This window comes from Microcaecilia unicolor, chromosome 10 (genome assembly GCF_901765095.1).
Source record: "Microcaecilia unicolor chromosome 10, aMicUni1.1, whole genome shotgun sequence".
Taxonomy (NCBI): Eukaryota; Metazoa; Chordata; class Amphibia; order Gymnophiona; family Siphonopidae; genus Microcaecilia; species Microcaecilia unicolor.
Genome location: NC_044040.1, coordinates 112,338,165 through 112,358,637, shown reverse-complemented (window position 1 = coordinate 112,358,637; position 20,473 = coordinate 112,338,165). Strand labels below are relative to the sequence as shown.

Below are 20,473 nucleotides of genomic sequence, written 5' to 3'. Positions count from 1 at the left end.
AGGTGGCCCCAGGCCCATCCCCCCCCCCCCCACCTGTAACACTTGTGCTGGTAAATGGGAGGCCTCCAAAACCCACTGTACCCACATGTAGGTGCCCCCTTCACCCCTAAGAGCTATGGTAGTGTTGTACATTTGTGGGTAGTGGGTTTTGGGGGAGGGGGGTTGGGAGCTCAGCACCCGTGGTAAGGGAGCTATGCATGAGGGAGCTTTTTCTGAAGTCCACCGCACTGACCTAGGGTGCCCAGTTGGTTTCCTGGCATATCAGGGGGGCCAGTGTACTACCAATCCTAGCCCCTCCCACGACCAAATGGCTCGGATTAGGACGTTTTTGAGCTGGGCGTTTTTAGTTTCCATTATCGCTAAAAAAAAACAAACGCCCAGCTCAAAAACATCCATTTTTTTCAAAAATAAGGTTCGGTCCGCCCCTTCACGGACCCGTTCTCGGAGATAAATGCCCATGGAGATAGGCGTTTCCGTTCGATTATGCCCCTCCACATCAACCAACTCATCCTTATCCACATGTTTGTTCTTCCTTCAAAGAAACGTAGTAAATTGATGAGGCAAGATTTCCCTTCACTAAATCCATGTTGGCTTTTGGGCTCATTTTCAAAACAGAAAAACGTCCAAAAAGTGGCATAAGTCTGCATTTGGACATTTTTCTCACAAAAACGTCCAAATCAGCATTTTTGAAACCTATTTTTAGATGTTTTTCTCTGAAGTCCGCCAGAAGTGCCTCCATATCTCAAGGGAGGGTGTAACTTGGGCGTTCCTAAGATTTAGACGTTTTTCAGCCATAATGGAACAAAACATAACCATCCAGGACTAAGACATTTTGAGCAACACCTGTTTTTATAACGAATAAGGCACAAAAAGGTGCCCTAAATAACCAGATGACTACCGGACAGAATCAGGAATGACCTCCCATTATTCCCCCCAATGGTCACTAACCCCCTCCCACCCCCCAAAAATGTGATGAAAAACATTACTTGCCAGCCTCTGTGCCACCCTCAGATGTTATACTCAGGTCCATCAGAATAGAATGCAGGTCCCTGGAGTAGTCTAGTGGTGGGTGCAGTGCACTGCAGATAGGTGGAACCCAGGCTCCTACCTCCCCCTACCTGTTACACTTGTGGAAGAAACTGTGAACTCTCCAAAACTCACCAGAAACCCATTGTACCCACAGATAGGTGCCCCCTTCACCCACAAAGGCTATGGTAGTGGTGTACAGTTGAGGGTAGTGGGTTTTAGGGGGCTTAGCAGACATGGTAAGGGAGCAATGGTGAGATGTGTACCTGGGAACATTTATGAAGTCCACTGCAGTGCCCCCAAGGGTGCCCTATTGCTTTCATGGGATGTCACTTTTCCATTATTCAGATGCCAAGTTTTTCTATTTTTTATAACATCTGAGCCTTGTGTCTATGGTTTATCAGCAGATTTGGGCTTTGATCTATAGATAAAAAGGAGGTCTCATTACATATATCTAAATACCAGAGTGCCATTTTTCCATACTTCATAGCAAGAGTGCACATTCCATAATTGACTGTCCCAATGCAACTGAAGCTTTTACCTCCTCAGTGCATGTAAATGGTTTAATCCCTATGTGGATTCTCTGATACCGTGTCAGGCTTTCTTTCCAACCAAAGCATTTACCACACTCAAACCATGTAAATAGTTTTACTCCTTTGTGCACGGCATTTTGAGGTTTACCTTCCGACGAAAGCTTTTATTACACTCTGTACATGTAAATGGTTTCACTCCTGCACTGTGAGGTTTCCCTTCCAGTGGAAACTTCTACCACACTCTGCACATATATATGATTTCACTCCTGTGTGGATCCTCTGAAGCTTTTACCACACTCAGAATATGTAAATGGCTTTACACCTGCATGGATTCTCTGATGAACTATGAGGGATGTCTTGCCTGTGAATCTTTTACCACACTGAGGACATGTAAATAATTTTACTCCTGTGTGACTAGCACCACAGTCAGAACAAGCACTACTGTCTCATTTTTCTGAATGTTTTGATATTTTGAAATATTAATCTTCCTACAAAATAATTTTTCAGATGTAAAACTGACTGATTCTACAGCAGTTTGAACATTTTGTTATCCTCTATGTATGCTTTCCTGTGACTAAAACTTTTCTTATGGTCTGTATCCAGTGGCGTAGGAAGGGGAGGGGCGGTCCGCCCCGGGTGCACGCCGCTGGGGGGGGTGTCGGCTCCGCTGGTTCCCTGCTCCCTCTGCCCCGGAACAGGTTCCTTCCTGTTCCGGGGCAGAGAGAGCAGGGAACCAGCGGAACCGACGCAGCTCCCAGCAGGTATGAATGCACTCCGGGGAGGGGGGGGGTGATGCGCCGAGGGGGGGGGTATCGATGCTCCGAAGGGGGGTGTGTCGTGCTGCACCCAGGGGGGGGTGCGCAGCGGCGAACCGCCCCGGGTGGCAGCCGCTCTTGCTACGCCACTGTCTGTATCCTAATGGCTTCATTTTGTGCGTTTTGCATTTGGACGTTTTTTGTTTGAAAATGGACCGAAAAACAAAATGTCCAAATCACAAAATGTTTTTCAAAACAGTATTTTCAAAAGAAAAAGATTAGACTTTCTTTCTGTTGAAAATTACCTTCTTTCCTGTTCGGAATTTGGACGTTTTGTGTAAAACGTACAAATTCAGATTTAGACGTCACGTCTCCACGACTCACTAATCCATGCTTATGAATATGCTTTGTAATTCTTTTCTTTATAATAGTCTCCACCATTTTGCCCAGCACCAATGTCTGGCTCACCGGTCTATAATTTTCCAGATCACCTCTGGAACCTTTTTTAAAAATCGGCGTTACATTGGCCACCCTCCAATCTTCCAGTACCATGCTTGATTTTAAAGCTAAGTTACATATTACTACCAATAGTTCTGCAAGTTCATTTTTCAATTCTATCAGTACTCTGGGGTGAATACCATCCAGTCCAGGTGATTTGCTACTCTTCAAGTTGTCAAACTGCCCCATTACATCGTCCATCGTCCAGGTTTACAGAGATTTGATTCAGTTTCTGTGACTCGTCAGCTTTGAATACCATTTCTGGCACCAGTATCTCTCCCAAATCTTCCCTGGTGAAAACTGAAGCAAAGAATTCATTGAAAGCTTCTTTTACAAATCCATGCTAGTGATTGCCGCATGGCAAATGAGAGGAAGTCCATAGGAGTTGAATGGGCTTCCTCTCATTTGCCGAACTAATTGGTAGCGCGGCTTTGTAAAAGAAGCCCTTAATCTCTCCACTATGGCTTTGTCTTCCCTGAGTGCCCCTTTTAATCTTTGGTCATCTAGCAGTCCAACTGATTCTTTTGCCAGCGTCTTGATTCTAATATACCTATAAAAGCTTTTACTATGTGTTTTTGCCTCCAATGTAATCTTTTTTTCAAAGTCTCTCTTTGCCTTCCTTCATAAACAAAATTAGAGTTACTAGAATATTTTTACTTTTCTTTCTCTAAAATACATGAGAAGAACTAGATCAATAGACACTCTCCTTTCATATCAAATGGTTTGCTTGGATAAGACTATTAAAGATCTCTTGACATCTAAAATCTCCTATAAGTTGTTCCGTAAGCAGATCAAAACGTATTCATTTAAAACGTTTGTGTTAAATTATGATGAATAGAATGTGTAGTTTAGGGATAATCTATCTCTGTTAAGTTACTTCTTGTTATTCCTAGAAATGTCAAGTCTTCATTAATGTGCGATCCGCACTGAACCGAAAGTTATATGGCGGAATATAAATTTATTGTTAATGCTAATATTAATGTTAATCAGCTCTTTACATTTGACTTGCCATTCCTTATTTATTTATTTCAGAACATTTATACCCCGCTTTATACCACTTAAAGCAGCCTCAAAGTGGCTTACAATGAACTGTGAAATCAAGTACAATGACAGTTAAGAGGGCAGAAAATCAAAAGGAGAAGGGAAGGGAAAGCAGAAATTGATTAAATAAAAGAAACAAAAAGGAAAGGTGAGAATGTCCTCCAACATGGGCCATAAATATGATGTTAGGAAGGTCTTCAGATGAGATTCGGAGCCCGAGTGGCTAAACCCTCCTTCGCTGCCTGCCGAGGATACAGAGGAATGGACAGAGGCAACAGGATGAGAGATGAAACCGATCCAGCAGTCCGATGCAAATATGCAGGCTGCAGAAGAAGATGGAAGCTGCTCCCCAAGCAGCCACTACAGTTCCTCCGACGAAGGTCGCAGCTACCAGGCGACGCAGAGCCCTGGGAAGCTGGGCCTATTCTGGGACCACGCAGCCCACCATCGCCCTGCGCTCCACTTCCCGCTGACAGGATCGCGGCTCCATTGCACCTCCAGCAACACCTCCCGCGACGAGACTGCTGTTTCTTATTATTTTCAATCTGAAGGATTTTCTTATAACTCTAATAGATTCCTTCACATCACTTTTTAACCACATAGGTATATTAAAAGCAAGAAGCTGGCAAAAGAAACTGAGGTGGAGGTAAGGGCTCCCGTGGTAACCCAGAGATGTACAATTACCAGCGGGTTACCACCGCGCTATTTTAAAAAAATTCTGGTACAACAGAAATGGTGCACGCTCAAGGTGGAACTACCGTAGAGAGTTACATGGGGACAGAAATCCAACCCATTCCCGCCCATCCCCGTTGGAATCTAACCTGTCCCCATCCATTCCCAAGGGGAATCTAGCCTGTCCCCCGCGAGAATGTAGCCCATCTCACCCGTCCCTGCAGGAATCTAGCCCATCCCCACTGCAAGTAATCTCCTCCAACCCAACTCCCACCCCGCCAAGCTCTTGCCATGCCGCAGTCACCTTGACCCCCCCCCCCCCCCCCCCCAAGAAAGCCAGATTCTATAAGCAGTAAAAATACTAGTAAAAGTAACATAAATCATTTTCTTCCATATTCTTAGACAGATGTACAGCTCAGCACAGGACCCAAAGCAGTCCAAATTCCAAAACAGGTAAAGTCAGAAACAACACAGTTTATACCTAATTGTTCAACTACCTTTAGGATTCATCTTTGGGATAAAAAAGCAAAACCATGTAGAGGTAAGGACTGGATAAATAAATTAAAACAAAGTTTAAAGCAAATGTCCTTAATATGTCATATTTGATGCAATATTCACATAGCAAGCAGCCTGAGGCAACAGATTTAGTTTCTATTGAACATAATTAACTTTGTATGAATTTTGCAGCTAATAGTGTTCTGAACTGGACAATGTTGACACATTTAGACTGATGCTGGACAAAACTTCTGCATGAAGGAAGCCCTTCTCTAATTATTCAATACCTTTATGTGAAAAAGTGGTAATAAAAAAGGCAAGTGAATTTTTATAATATACCACTGCAATTCAGAAAACAAAAGGAGCACATTCCCATATGTAGACACACAAAAAAAAGATTTTAAATGCTCCCAGGTTTCAACTTAATTCGTGTTTAACGTGGGATATAAATATAAGTAAATAGATAGAAACTCTGAATGTTGAGCACCTGATTCTCATAACATGTTGTCTGTTTTAGTGGCCCTTTACCAGGAGAAAAAAATCTCTACCCGAATACAACACATGCTAGGGTGTCGCTATAACCAGCCCCTCCAAATAACACACTGATTACGATTTGTAACAAATTACTATTCTACCTATGAAAAGTTATTCCATCATTATACTTCCTCTGTGTACATCCATATGATGCACAAGCCGGCATGTTTGAAAACATAAGGGAGATTAAATAAAAATGCCACCAACAATAAAGAACAACGTGGATGCAGTAGCTTATAGGTTTGCTCGCTTTGTTTTGAGTGTACGGCGATGACAGTGGCGCGAGGAAGGGGAAACAGACTCACCTGTATACCTTACCGACTCCATCCATCCATCTCCCTTCCGACCCTGGGTGCCCTCCTGGCACATAGCTTGAGGCAGCCTGGTGGTCTAATGGTTTCTTCGGGGCAGGAAAGATCCCCACTCTTTCCTGCCCGCTGCCACGCACTGATCCTCTCCTCTCTTCTTTTTTTAAATGGCTGCCGAGACTCCCAGCGATACACTCACAAGACCACTGGAAGTCTCAGCAGCCATCTTAAAAAAGCAGAGAGGACAGGATCAGCGCCACGGCAGCGGGCAAGAAAGAGTAGTGATCTTTCCTGCCCCGAATAAGCAAACAGACCACCAGGGTACCTGGAGGTATGTGCCAGGAGGGCACCCTGTGCTCGGAGGAGGGAAAGCACTTCCGCGGTGATCCTGCAGGATCTAGTTCCATCCCCACGGGATTCACACGGACCCAGATCCATCTCCGCAGGATCCCCACAGACATGCAGGGGATTCCCGCGGGTATCCCGCTATTCCTACTCCTGTGCAGTTCTCTAAACTACCGCCAGCAGCCGCATTGGGCTGGCAGTAGCTCGGGGTTAGCGTGCAGTAAGCTTGCTTTGGGCTTACCGATGCTTTGTAAAAGGACTCTTAAGTTATTTGAAAATATGCCTCTTAAGTGTACCTGCTAATAAGGTACACACTGTGGCTGGGGACTAAGGGAAACAGCAGCTTTGTCCTTAAACAACTGATCAAGAAGTGCAAGAAAATAATAGGGTATGTAGTAATACCAGAACCAAACCATCATGAAATCTCTACCGCAAAGCAGTGAAGATGTGCTAGACCCTGGGAGGGGGGCTTGAGGGAGATACAGATGTGCTAGAACCTAGGGGGGATGGAGGGAAATGGATATGTGCTGGACCCTAGGAGCAGGGCTTGAGGGCGATGGTGATGTGTTGGACTGGGAAAACTGGATGGATATGGAGATGTGCTGGACTGGGGGTGCAGGAGATGTGCTGGACCAGGGAGGCTGGAGGGACATGGAGATGTGCTGGGTCTGCAAGAAAGGAGAGCACAAGAGGTGAGAAAGAGAGATCAGACCAGGGGAGTGAAGAGGCAGTAGCAAAGACCAAATCAGGGGTTAAGGGTGGATTAGAGCAGGAGAGACGCTGACCCACAGATGGAGAGAGGAACTCCCATGAGGGAGAAGCAGCAGAGAAAGAGAGATGAGGAACTCGGGTGTAGGAGGAAGGGAAGAGAGGGGAGGGAAAGGCACAGAGAAGAGATACTAGAGTAAGAATAGAGATAGGGATACAGGGTGATGCTAGAGAAGGGGTAGAATAGGCACACAGAGGCGTGTTGTTGATTACAGGGGGAAGAATAGAGACACAGAAGGCAGATGTTGATCATGGGGGGAAGATAGGAACAGGGACACTAAGGAGAGATGCCAGACAGAGACACAGAGAGAAGATGGATGGCAGAGAAAAGAAATGTTAAATAGACAGGAAAGCCTGGAAAGGAAGAGACACAGATCAAATTGAAAGGAAAAATAAAATGCACTGATAATATAGGTAAAAAAAATATCGTATTTTGAATTTATCACTTGGATCATGTCTGCTTTAGGAAATGTGCATTTCTTGAATTTCCATTTCTGTTTCTCTAGTATTGCTGTGTTAGTCTGATTCCTTGAGGTTTCCAGTTCAGCTTTTTGCCTTCATATCTCTATTACTGGTCTGTATTATGATCCAAGTCATGAGCCCTTGAGCCGCTATCAGGATACTGACTGCAGCTGACAGAGTATCAGGTGGGCTGGTACTAGAGACTAGTGCTTCCTCCACAGGACAAGGTAGAACCGCCACAGGAGCAGATTTATTATCAGCAATGGGGCAGTAGCACAACAGGCACAGGGGCACGCTCAGAAGCAAAATGGGAGCACCTCAGGAACAAGACTCAGAGCTAGCAACCCAGGAACAAAGGCAAGTAAAGAGTCTAGGGGTAAGACATCCTTCAACGAAGGAAGGGCCTCAGGAACCCAGTCACACTGAAGCTGGGAAGCGTATCAGGAACCAACTCACACAAAAGCTGGAAAGCATTTCAGAAACTCACTCACACAGAAGCTGGAAAGCATCTCAGGAACCCACTCACACAGAAGCTGGAAAGCGTCTCAGGAACCCACTCACACAGAAGCGGGAAAGTGTCTCAGGAACCCACTCACACAGAAGCTGGAAAGCATCTCCAAGCACAAGGCACAGCCAGAAGTAGACTCAGGAGCGTCTTCAGGAGCCAAGAGCGTGTTCAACTGCAGGACAAAAAGTCAGGAGCGTTCAGACACAGAAGCCCAAGGTAGCATCTGGGTGGTGGATAAGTACTTCCCGGGACGAGATGTCATCCTCCTGCATCCGCCTCCATGACTCTCACTGAGAGTACTGCGCCCCAGGCTGTGGCACGAGCAGGCGCCCAGAGATGAGGGAGCATAGTGCAGATGTGGAACACTGAGCATCGGGTGCAGTCAGGGCCATGGACCAAGAGCTATGGTAGGACCATGACTGTCTGTGGTTCCTTGTATCATATTTGTTGAGGGTCTTCTGTGTTTTGCATATGTGAGCAAGGTGAGGTATTCTGCTAGCACGTAGTTTCTGTGTAGAGATCTGTAGCATTTCCCCTTTGTTCTGTTTTCCTCACTAGATTGTGTATTTTAGACATGGTGTAATAGCCTTGTCATGCAAAGGTTGTTGCACTTTGAATCTAGGAGTTAATGCTGTGATGGTACAGTAAGGTTCTGAATGTGTTTTTGCATGAGTTTGTTTTGCAGTGGAGGCCTTACTGAGGAGACTTCTAAATTTTTATTTCATTTTAGTTTGTCATAACATCAGACAGGATTTGTGAAATAATTAGAGAATGTACATACATGTATCATTTTTTTCTTCTGAGATGGCAACCCTAGTGGGGCAGGTAATGGATCAGGGCAGGTGTCTGGGTTTTCTTTGTCAAAAAGTTGGCAATCCTACCCATGGCAAGTCCCCGGTGAGCACTGAATAGAAGCAGAAGGAAAGCAGAGTGGCTGCACATCAGGCTATACCCTCCTCTTCTGTTACTTGGTATGGAACAAATTTTGCATTTAGCGCTAAAGAGAAAGAGAAGGAGGATGTGGTTTGAAGCACAGCTACTCTTCTTTTCTTCTTCTGTTTCTCACTAGGCTGGAGCTGGCGTCAAGGGAATGAGAGGTTTGGGGCCTCAGATGGTGAAGCTGAGCCACCCAGATACCCGATTGCTGATTAGGGAGTGGGATCATTTATTTGTGCAAAAACAGGTATTGAACAGAGAAAGGAGAAATACCCACTCAGGCCAGCCTGCTGTGTTTACCACGATCATATGATATCACTAGCAACAGGAATGCCTCTGTGGATGCAAATACAACAACAAAAAACCACAGTTGTGCAGGTGGAGAAATAAAAGCTGGAGAGCAGTACTGAAAATTCAGTTTGAGGGGGAATCTTCATTGGGAGACAGCTACCAGGGTGGGGAGTGTATGCAACAGGAGGGTATATGGGGTGGGGTGTGTGTGTGTGTGTTGGGAAGAGGCAGAGAAAGAGAAATAGGGGTGTGTGCGCATAGATACCAGCTCTGTGGATGCTGAGCACCCTCAAAATTGAGCAGTCTTCACCCCAATTGTTCTGAAAAGTTGACTTCTATGTGTGAGTGCTTGTGTGTGCTTGCTGGAGATGGAGCAGAGAGAGAGAAAGAGAGCTAGGAGTGTGTGTGCATGCTCTGGGTGGGGGGAGTCACATGGAGCCACCTTGATGAGAAGGACAGGAGTGCTAGCAACTATAGTAGCAGTAGTAGAAGCAGCCCTTAAAGAGCACTGTTGCTGAGGTGATTCTCCAGTAACCCTGTTGGTAGGATAAATTTTAATTTTTAAAAAAACCTGGGGGGTATTGGGGGGACAAGAGGGGATTGAGAGAAGCCACTGTTTTGGGAGGTAGAGGAGAGATTCAGAGGCTACTGCTATGGACGGAGATGTGAACCTAGGCTGCTGCTGAAGTGGTTGGGTAGGTGATGAAGAGTGGCTGTGTTTGCAGGGTTGGATGGAACTAGCAGTGGGGAGGGGTTAAAACTGCAACTGCAAGGGGCAGGTAGGCAATGGAGAGATACTAAGGCTACAGGTTTTGGGGATAGGTGCGTGGGTGCACTGTCCCTCAGTAGCTGCAGCTTTGGCTTCTCTGCCACTGACCCACCAACCACAGCTTAAAGCCTGTTTCCATTGCCAGATAGACTGTAGGTGGGTGGACGATGGGGAAAGTTGCCTCCTATCTGATCCTTACCTGCTATGCATCATCTTGAGCACATTATTTATAAATGTAATTAATATAATTTATAAATGTAATTAAAATGAATACAAATTCCAGTATATCCAAGTCTGGTGCCTAGATTTTTGGGATGGCTCCTAGATCCTAAGAAACTTTGTCAAGCCCTGTTCTAAATAGGAACTTACAATTTTGTTATGTCCTGCATACATTACTTATGTCTATTACAGTGTAACTGGGTTCAAGAATTGATTGTAGCCTCTTCTGGAAAAGGATGGGCCAGGACTGCTATATGAATGAAGAAAGTATTGTAGAGAATGTATTGTACAATGTACTGTACAATGTATTGAAGAGAAAGTAGTGGTGGGCCTAGATGGCCATTATATGTTGACAGTTCTGCACAGGCAAAACAGCAAAGATACTTATCTGTAGCTGGTGTTCTCTGAGGACAGCAGGTCAATTATTCTCACATCTGGGTGATGTCATCCGACATAGTTCGGTGTGGATGCTGACTACCAAGTACAATAGAAAATTCTAGCAGTGTCTCACCATGCATGCGCTGGTGCCTTCCCACCTGAAGTGCAAGCACAAGTCCTCCAGTCAGTTGAAGCAAAAAGCCTACAACTAAATTAAACTCCTAGGGGAGGTGGGAGGGTATGTGAGAAAAATTGACCTGCTGTCCTCTGAGAACACCAGCTACAGGTAAGTATCTTTGCATTCTCAAAGGACAAGCAGGCCTTCTTATTCTCACGTCTGGGAATCCCTAGCTACCAGACTCACTGAGAACAATAAAGCTAGGATAATTGAGTCTCGAAACATCAAGACTATAGCTTCAATCAATCTTAAATTAAATACAGACTAGCTGTGAAGGTGCAATCTGGAACAGAATGAAACAGGGTCTATGAGGGTGGAATTGGATTCTAGACACCAAACAAATTCTGCAGAACTGTTGTGTCAGGTTGGGCATCCTGATCCAAACAGTAGTAGGAAGTGAATATGTGGACCGAAGACCACATCACTGCATTGCATATCTCCTCTATGGAGGCTGATCTCAAGTGGGCTACCGACGCAGCCATGGCTCTGACATTGTGAGCTGTGACATATCCCTCAAGTGTCAGCCCAGCCTCGACATAAGCAAAAGAAATGCAATCTGCTATCCAGTTTGATGTGTGCGTTTGCCAATGGCCACCCCTCCAACTTGTTCGGGTCAAAGAAATGAAAAGCTGGGTGGACTGTCTATGGGTTTGAGTCCGCTCCAGATAGAGGTTAAGGCTTGTTTGAAATCTAAAGCATGCAGTACATTTTCGCCCGGATGAGCATGAGGTTTTGGGAAAAATGTTGGTAGAACAATTGACAGGTTAAGATGGAACTCAGCGGTGTGTGTGGAAAACTATTCTGTTGTAATGAAATTTAGTACACAGGGCCTGGAGCTCAATGACTCCAGAAACACAACTTTCCACTGTATCTAGAAGGCTCCTATGTACTCCAATTGGCAAACTGTGTGTAGGTGGAACTTGAGGTAATTGATGACAAACCCTAGTAGCTCCAACACCTGAACAGTCATCCTCATTGATTCTTTGGCTCCTTCCTGAGATGTGCTCTTGACCAACCAATCGTCTGGGTAGGGAAATACATGCACCCCCAGTCTGCGTAGATACACTGCGACTACTGCCAGACACTTAGTAAAAACTCTGGGTGCAGACACCAGGCCAAAAGGCAGAACGTGATAAAGGTAGTGGCATTTCACCACTCAAAATCTGAGATACTTCCTGTGACTTGGAAGTATCGAAATGTGGGTATAGGCATCCTTTAAGCTCAGAGAGCTTAACCAGTCGTTTTTCTGAATTAGGGCCAAATGCACTAAACGTGGTTTTTAAACTAGTTCTAGCTGGTTTAGCACGCTAGTAAACTGGGACATGCACAAAAGGGTTCTCTGAGCCATTTTCCTGTCACGGTAGCAGATAAACGAAAGCTGAATGCAAAGCTATTATAATGAGCTAATTACTTTTATAATGTGCATGCAAGGCGATGCACTGCTGTTTCTGACCCCATGCACAAAAGAAGTCCTTATATTTAACGTGGAAATTTTAACGGGAGGTCTGAACCTGCCGGTTCTTCATTATCGCAAATAAGAGAAGGGGAGAAACAAGGCAGGGAAGAAGGAGCACACACACACAAAAAAAGTACACCAGCTTACACGCAGCCGTGCCATGATTCTTTTCTCAAATGACATTTTACTGGCAAGAAATTGGGGGGGGGGGGGGGCAGTAAATGTAAACATAAAAGTAATGGTGACTTACCAAAAATGCAAGGAAGACAAGGGTCAAACAGTTTCTGTGGGAAACATAATCCCCCATGCTAGAAGCACAACAGAGAGGGGCTAAACCAATTGGACAGTGTCAGCCTAGGACCCTGATGGCGAACCTATGACACGCGTAGCCATTTTCGATGACACGCGGCCGCATGTAGCCGCATAGAGAAGCAGCGGCGTTCCTTGCTGACACCTGGGCAGATCGCCGATGCGCCCCCCCCCCAAGGTGCAGCGCGACCTCCCCCCCCCCCCCCCCCCCCGCGAAATCACACCCCCCCCTCCCGGTGCATGTTTACCCTTGTGCGCTCCTATTGGCTCCTTCCGAGTCCTCCGCTCGTTCCCTCCCTGCTGCTCCCTCTGTCCCGGCTCCTGCATGGCCGTTTGACCTCACTTCCGGCCGGCGGAGCAGAGAGCAGCGGAATGCCGTGGGGGATGCATCTCTAAGGGCCCTGTGATCGCCATTACCAGCAACCACATAACCACAGCAACCATCATCCAATCTACTGTTCTGGGGTGTCGTGGATTTCTAATTGACCATCATTACTGAGATAGGTGAGGGGAGGCTGGGAGAGGCTAGGGCATGTGCTATGGGTGCCGTTTCCCGCCATTAGAAATAGCGGCAGCCATCTTAATTTACATAAGGTGGTCAGTTAGGCTAGTTAACCCCTAATTGCCTGCAGGGCTAACAGGCTATCTATAATTCTATCTTCTGTCACTGCCCCCCTGATGGAGAACCCAAAAATAAAAAACCAAGGTTAAGTAAAGGAAGTGGTAGTAGCAGTAGCCGACCCTTTCAAGAGACATGGACCGAGATGTATGGCATTATAGAAAAAAATGGCAGATCATTTTGCGTTCTATGTACTGAAACGGTAGTAAGCAGAACGTGGAATATAAATAGACATTTTGAAACTAATCATTCCCAGCTCTTGAAAAAAAGTGAGGATGAAAGGAAGGAATACATTTCCAGGCAGCTACACTTTTATAAGAGCCAATCTAATTCCATCCTTACATTTGTAAAAGGTTCTACAAATTTAACATCTGCAAGTTTGAGCATTGCTCACATCCATAGCTCAGCATGGAAAAGCACTCAGTGAGGGAGGATTTATTAAAGAAACTCTCCTAAGATGTGCACCAGTTCTATTTCACGATATGCAGAATAAAGATGCAATTATTAAGAGAATATCTGAGTTACCAGGAAATTTGGAGTGCCTGGATCCGATTACCAGACACTTTTAGCACCCTGAAAAATATAGCAATGGCTTTACTCACAATTTTTCCCTCTACGTACTTTTGTGAAACCTTATTCTCAGCGTTAAATAATATCAAAACCAACAAAAGAAACAGATTGAAAGATGAAGTTAGTAGCGCTTGCTTGGGCTTGAAGTGTACAAAATACCAACCTTCAATTGAAGATTTAGCCAATGAAATTCAGCAACAAAAAAGTCACTAATAGGCAGATTAGTTAAAGAATTCCCCCTCCCCCTCACTTATCTTAGTTCACGGCACCCCACACAAGTTAAATAATATCAAGACCAACAAAAGAAACCGACTGACAGATGAACAAGAAGTCACTAAGCAGGTAAGTTAAATAATTAGGTTTTGGTTTATTAAATACAGTTATATATTACAATTATACATTTTTGTTATTTAAACTACAAATATCGCGAAATTATGTTTTTTTTCTCGAAGTGACACACCACCCGAGTTATGCTCGGTTTTTTGGCGAATTTTGACACACCAAGCTCAAAAGGTTGCCCATCACTGGCCTAGGATGTCCCGTCCACTCTACTGGAGGGGGACACCATGAAGTTTGGATCCATTCAGCTCACAGCTCTAGAGTGATGTCATCAGGGAAACCTTGCAGGGAGGATGAGTTGGAACAGCAGCTAGCAATGAAAGTCCATCTTCAGGGAGATGGGCGTTCCAGGATGTCAGCCAGCCAATAGAAGAAAGCAGCAGGAACAGCTGGGGGTGGAATCAAGCACTGATGCTGATTCCTCAGAGCCGAGAGCAGCCTCGAGCATATTCTCAACAGCGGGAAGGCAAGGAGCCCCAACACAGGTCTGTCCATCCCCCCCCCCCCAAAAAAAAAACGTGCTTGCAACAAAAAAAAAGGGCTACATCTACTGATTTCATACACGCAGCTTCTCTGCGTGTATGAGAGCCGTTCTGCGCATGCTCAGCTCACTGACTGGCTTCCCCCATATCACATGCAAATGAACTGGGTCGCAAAAGCAACAAGCAGCTCATTCGCATGCGATTCTCTTTGTGAATCCCTCTGTGTTTCTAAATCGGTAAATTTTTACCAATTTGGAAACGTAGACGGATTCTTAATGGGACCTGGCCCTTAGAGGAAGAACAGCACCCAGGGAAAGCATCCTGAACTTTTCCTTTACTAGAAATTTGTTCAGAGCCCTTAGGTCTAGGATGGGCCAGTATTCCCCCCGCCTCCTCTATTTTTTGGGTTTCAAGGAAGTACCCAGAATACAATCCCTTTCCTTCTTCCTTTGGTGGTATGGGTTTGACCACTCAGTCCTGTAGAAGGGCGGAGCTTTCCTTTGCTTGTGCTGAAAGATGCTCTCGGTGGGCAATTTCGAGGTGTCCGCCAATTCAGTGTGTACCCAAGACGAACTATTTGAAGAACCCACCGACCAGAGGTCACAAGGGGCCATCTGTGCTGGGACAAAATGAACCTCCCCTCGATCGGAAAGTAATCTGGGATGAATACTTTCTGAGTGACTATGCTCTGCTGGAGCCAGTCAAAAGCCCGTGCTCTGCTTTGCCTGGGGAGCCAGATGGAACTTCTGAGAATGGGGTTGGCGAGGCTTGGGATGTTTGGCCTGAGTTGCCTGAGTGGAATGAGCAGAAGGTGGGAACCTACACCTTTGAGATCCACACTCTCTCTCTCTGCGTAGTCCATCTGCATCTTCTTCAAGAAGAAGATTTTTGATTAGGTCTAGGCAGCATTCCTACTAATCTTCTTCTTGAAGAAGATGCAGATGGAGTACGACGAGAGAGAGAGTGTGGATAATATCCGTATGTTTCTTAATTAGGTCAGCGACCTCTTCCACTTTCTCTCCAAACAAGGTGTCCTCTCAACACAGCATGTCCTACAACCTCTCTTGAACCACTGGTTTCAGGTCATAGACACAGCCATGAGAGTCTGTGCATCCCTACACACATGCCAGAGAGTCTGGATGCAACATCAAAAGTATCACAGGCACCCCTTGCCAGATAATGCCTAAAATTTATCTGCTTGTTAGCCAGTTGGCAAAGCTCTGCAGCTTGCTCTGAAGGGAGAGAGTCTGCCAAAGTCAGTGTACTGCTCACAAAAGACTCCAAGTAAAGGCTCGTGTAGAGCTGGTAGGACTGGAGGTGGGCAATGAGCATTGAAGCCTGAAAGGTCTTCCTCCCAAAGAAATCTAAAGTCCTGGCCTCTTGTCCCTTGACGCCAAGGCATGAGACAACTCTTGGTCCGATTGAGGACGGATTCAACCACCACAGTGTTGTGCGGCAAGGGAAAATTAGGTTCTTACCTTGGTAATTTTCTTTCCTTTAGTCATAGCAGATGAAGCCATTACGTATGGGTTATGTCCATCAACCAGCAGGGGCGATAGAGAGCACTCAAACTTTCACAGTGCCCTCTTGGCCAGCTAGCTCCACTGCCTCTTCAGTATTTGAAGCTTCCAAAGCAGTATGGCAAACCGCAATGGGAATCACAAGAGCTTTCCTCACAGCGAACGATGGCCCATCACAAGGGCATGAACTCATAAAGGAGGGAATGCACATCCTCCTGGAGGGAATAAACTCATCCTCCTTATTGTATAAGTGGAGGGGAACACACGCGCCTCCTGGAGCGAATCACACATCCTCCCAACACACTGGAGGGAATGAAACTCATCCTCCTATTTACAGAACTGGAGGGGAACACACGCGCCTCCTGGAGGGAATCACACATCCTCCCAACACACTGGAGGGAATGAACACATCCTCCTAAATTTAAACTGAACATGAATCCTGAAGATTGTTTTCCAACTTTCTCCCAAGGAAGGAACTTCAGGAAATTAGAACAGAACCTGAAAAACAGATTCACAGCATACAGACAATCATACAGGGAGGGCTCATGGCTTCATCTGCTATGACTAAAGGAAAGAAAATTACCAAGGTAAGAACCTAATTTTCCCTTCCTTGTCATCAAGCAGATGAAGCCATTACGTATGGGATGTAACAAAGCAATCCCTAGATAGGGTAGGAACAAGCCACACCACGCGCTAGCACTTGTGCACCAAAACGCGCATCCCTCCTGGCAGCCACATCCAGCCTGTAATGTCGGGCAAAGGAGAGCTTAGAAGCCCATGTTGCTGCACTGCATCTCTCTTGAAGAGAGAGTGCTCCAGTTTCAGCCCAAGAGGAAGAAATCGCTCTATTAGAATGTGCCTTAAAGGCTACAGGCGGAACCCTGCCGGCCAGAAGATAAGCTGAAAAGATAGTTTCTTTAAGCCAGCGGGCAATAGTGGCTTTAGACGCTGGAGACCCTCTGCGAGAACCGGATAGCAAAACAAACAGATGATCAGAAGTCCTGAAAGAGTTAGTAACTCGCAGATACTGCAGCAGAGTCCTGCGCACATCCAAAAGGTGCAGCTGCCCAAAAGATTCTGGAAACTCTTCCTCTGAAAAAGAGGGCAAGAAAATAGGCTGGTTTAAGTGAAAGGCTGAAACCACCTTAGGCATAAAGGAAGACACGGTCCGAACCGTGACTCCGGACTCTGAAAATTGCAGAAATGGGTCTCTACAGGACAGCGCCTGGAGCTCTGACACCCGTCTCGCCGAGGTAATGGCCACCAGAAAAACGGCCTTCAGTGTCAAGTCTTTCTCCGATGCTCGCCGAAGCGGCTCAAAAGGAGATGCCTGCAGGGTTTTCAAAACTAGCCCCAGGTTCCAAGCTGGACAGGGTGCTCGCACTGGAGGTCGGAGCCGAAGCACCCCTCTAAGAAACCGTGCCACATCTGGGTGAGCAGCCAAAGACACGCCTTCCATCTTACCACGTAGGGAGGCCAACGCTGCCACATGCACCCGCAGGGAATTATAGGCCAAGCCTTTTTGTACACCTTCCTGCAAAAAGTCCAGAATCGGCGAGACAGGAGCCCGCATTGGAACAATGGCTCTGGAAGCACACCAAGACTCAAACAGGCACCAAATCCTGGCATAAGCCATGGAAGTGGACCGCTTGCGGGCTTGCAGGAGAGTGGAAATAACTTTATTGGAATAACCTTTATCCCTCAATTGCGCCCTTTCAATAGCCAAAGCAGCCGGCGTCCTCCATGGCTACCGGTCCCTGAGTCAACAGGTTCGGTACCAGAGGTAATGGCAGAGGAACCTCCAGGAGCATCTGTCGGAGGTCTGCATACCAAGGTCTCCTGGGCCAATCCGGGGCGATGAGGACCACTTCTCCTGGGTGCAGCCGAATCCGCAAGAGCAGGCGCCCTATCAAGGGCCATGGGGGAAACACATAAAGTAGACCCGGAGGCCAGGGTTGAGCCAAGGCATCCAACCCTGCCGAGCGAGGATCTCTCCGTCTGCTGAAGAAGCACGGGACTTTGGTATTGGCACTTGTCGCCATTAGATCCATCACGGGCTTGCCCCATTTGGCACAGATCTGCAGGAATACTTCGTCTGCCAGATTCCATTCTGCTGGATCGATCTGATGCCTGCTCAGATAATCGGCCTGCACACTGCTCTGACCTGCAATATGAGCTGCCGACAGACACTGAAGATGCAGCTCGGCCCAGTGGCAAATCAGTTCGGCCTGCGCGGCTAGTGCTCTGCACCTTGTTCCGCCTCGTCGATTTATATAGGCCACCGTTGTCGTGTTGTCCGACATTACTCTGACAGCCAATCCTTCCAGGGTCACTTGAAAGGCCAGAAGCGCCTGAAACACCGCTTTCAACTCTAGGCGGTTGATGGACCACTCCGACTCCTCGGGTGTCCATAGACTCTGGGCATGCTTCCCCTTGCAGTGTGCACCCCAGCCCTTCAGGCTGGCATCTGTTACCACTAGGCACCAAACGGGGAGCGTCAGCGGCATTCCTCGCCGCAGCATGCTGTCCGAGAGCCACCACTCCATGCTGAGACGGGCCGCAGGGAGCCAAGTAAGTCTGCATTGGTAATCCTGAGAAATAGGAGACCATCTCCGGAGTAGGGAATACTGTAGAGGTCTCAGGTGCGCTCCTCGCCCAGGGTACCACTTCCATCGTGGCTGTCATCGATCCCAGCAGCTGGACAATGTCCCAAGCTCGCGGGCGGGGCATCCTCAGGAGCAGACGGACCTGATTCTGAAGCTTGCAACCGCCTTAGCTCGGGTAGGAACACATAGCCCGAGACTGTGTCGAACCTGGCCCCCAAAAACTCTAGAGATTGTGAAGGGGACAGGTGACTTTTGGCCATATTGACGACCCAGCCTAGAGATTGCAGTACTGAGACCACTCTGGCTGTAGCTTGTAAGCTCTCTGTTGCAGAGTCTGCTCTGATGAGCCAGTCGTCTAGGTACGGGTGAACCCTGATACCTTCTCGCCTGAGAAAAGCAGCTACTACCACCATTACCTTCGAAAAGGTTCGGGGAGCTGTGGCGAGGCCAAAAGGCAAGGCCCTGAACTGGAAATGTTTCCCAACACCGCAAACCTCAGAAACTTCTGGTGCGGGGGCCAAATCGGTATGTGCAAGTAAGCTTCTTTCAGGTCTAGAGACGTGAGAAACTCTCCTGGCTGAACCGCCGCAATGACGGAGCGCAGGGATTCCATGTGGAAATGCCACACTCTCAGGGACTTGTTCACTTCTTTTAAGTCCAGAATAGGGCGAAAGGACCCACCTTTTCGCGGCACCACAAAGTAGATGGAGTATCGGCCGCAGCCTTGCTCGGCGGGAGGCACCGAGGTCACTGCCCCTAACTGAATCAGACCTTGTAAAGTCTCCTCCACCGCCGCCCGTTTGACGGCAGAACCGCATCGGGACTCCACAAACACGTCTCTTACTGGGGCGTTGAATTCTATTCTGTATCCCTCTCTGATCAGGTCCAGAACCCACTGATCTGAGGAAATCTTGGCCCACTCCTCGACAAAGAGGGAAAGCCGTCCTCTGATGACAGGCATTGAGAAGAGGGCCGGCGCACCATCATTGAGAGGGTCGCCCCTGAACTCCTGGTCTTGAGCCACTGGCTGCGGAACGCTTGTCCGAGCGAAAGGAGTTCCTCTGCTGACCACGGGCACGTGAAGTGAACCCAGCAGAACGCCCCGGGCGTTCTAGCTTCACGGAAGCGAGGTCTGTACGAGGAGTGGACCGCCTGGCCCTTAGAGGAAGGCCTCTGCCTATCTTCGGGCAAGCGCTGGGGTTTTGGATCACCCAGGCCTTTCACAATTTTCTCTAACTCCTCACCAAGTAGGAGAAGTCCTTGAAAAGGCAACTTCACCAACCTTTGCTTAGAGGCCATGTCCGCTGCCCAGTGTCGTAGCTACAGACGACGGCGAGCCTCCACTGCTACTGCCATTTGTTTAGCCGAAGCTCTGACAAGGTCATAAAGGGCATCAGCCAGAAAGGACAAGGCCACCTCCATCCGCGGAGCCACATCCAAGAAGGGCTCCGCTCCATCTCCGGGCTGAGCCACTGCCTGTTGCAGCCAAACTAGGCAGGCTCTCACAGCATAACAGCTGCATGCAGACGCCCGAACAGTGAGACCTGCAATTTCAAAGGACCATTTCAACGCTGTTTCCAGCCTACGGTCTTGAACATCCTTCAGGGCAACACCTCCTTCAACAGGGAGGGTAGTTCTCTTTGTCACCGCAGTGACTAGGGCATCCACTGTAGGCATTTGAAAACGAGCCATATGTCCCTCACGCAGAGGGTATAACTGCCCCATAGCCCTGGAAACTCTCAAAGGTCCCTCGGGGTCAGCCCACTGAGCCGAAACAAACTCTAGGATGGAGTCATGCAAAGGGAAGGCCCGAGCAGCTTTCTTGGTACTAGCCATCCTGGGATTACCCGAGGAGG

At 47.3% G+C, this 20,473-nt stretch overlaps 1 protein-coding gene and 1 long non-coding RNA gene across 2 annotated transcripts in view; one reads left to right on the top strand and one right to left on the bottom strand.

Annotated features, from left to right (window-relative positions):
• The window catches only part of PPP2R3A (protein phosphatase 2 regulatory subunit B''alpha), a 1,495,967-nt gene that overhangs the window by 1,326,776 nt on the left and 148,718 nt on the right, over positions 1 to 20,473 (bottom strand).
• On the top strand, positions 1,541 to 18,947 carry LOC115479343. Its single transcript, XR_003943661.1, has 3 exons — positions 1,541 to 1,619; positions 8,963 to 8,968; positions 18,936 to 18,947. It is a non-coding gene; the product is annotated as an uncharacterized LOC115479343 (long non-coding RNA).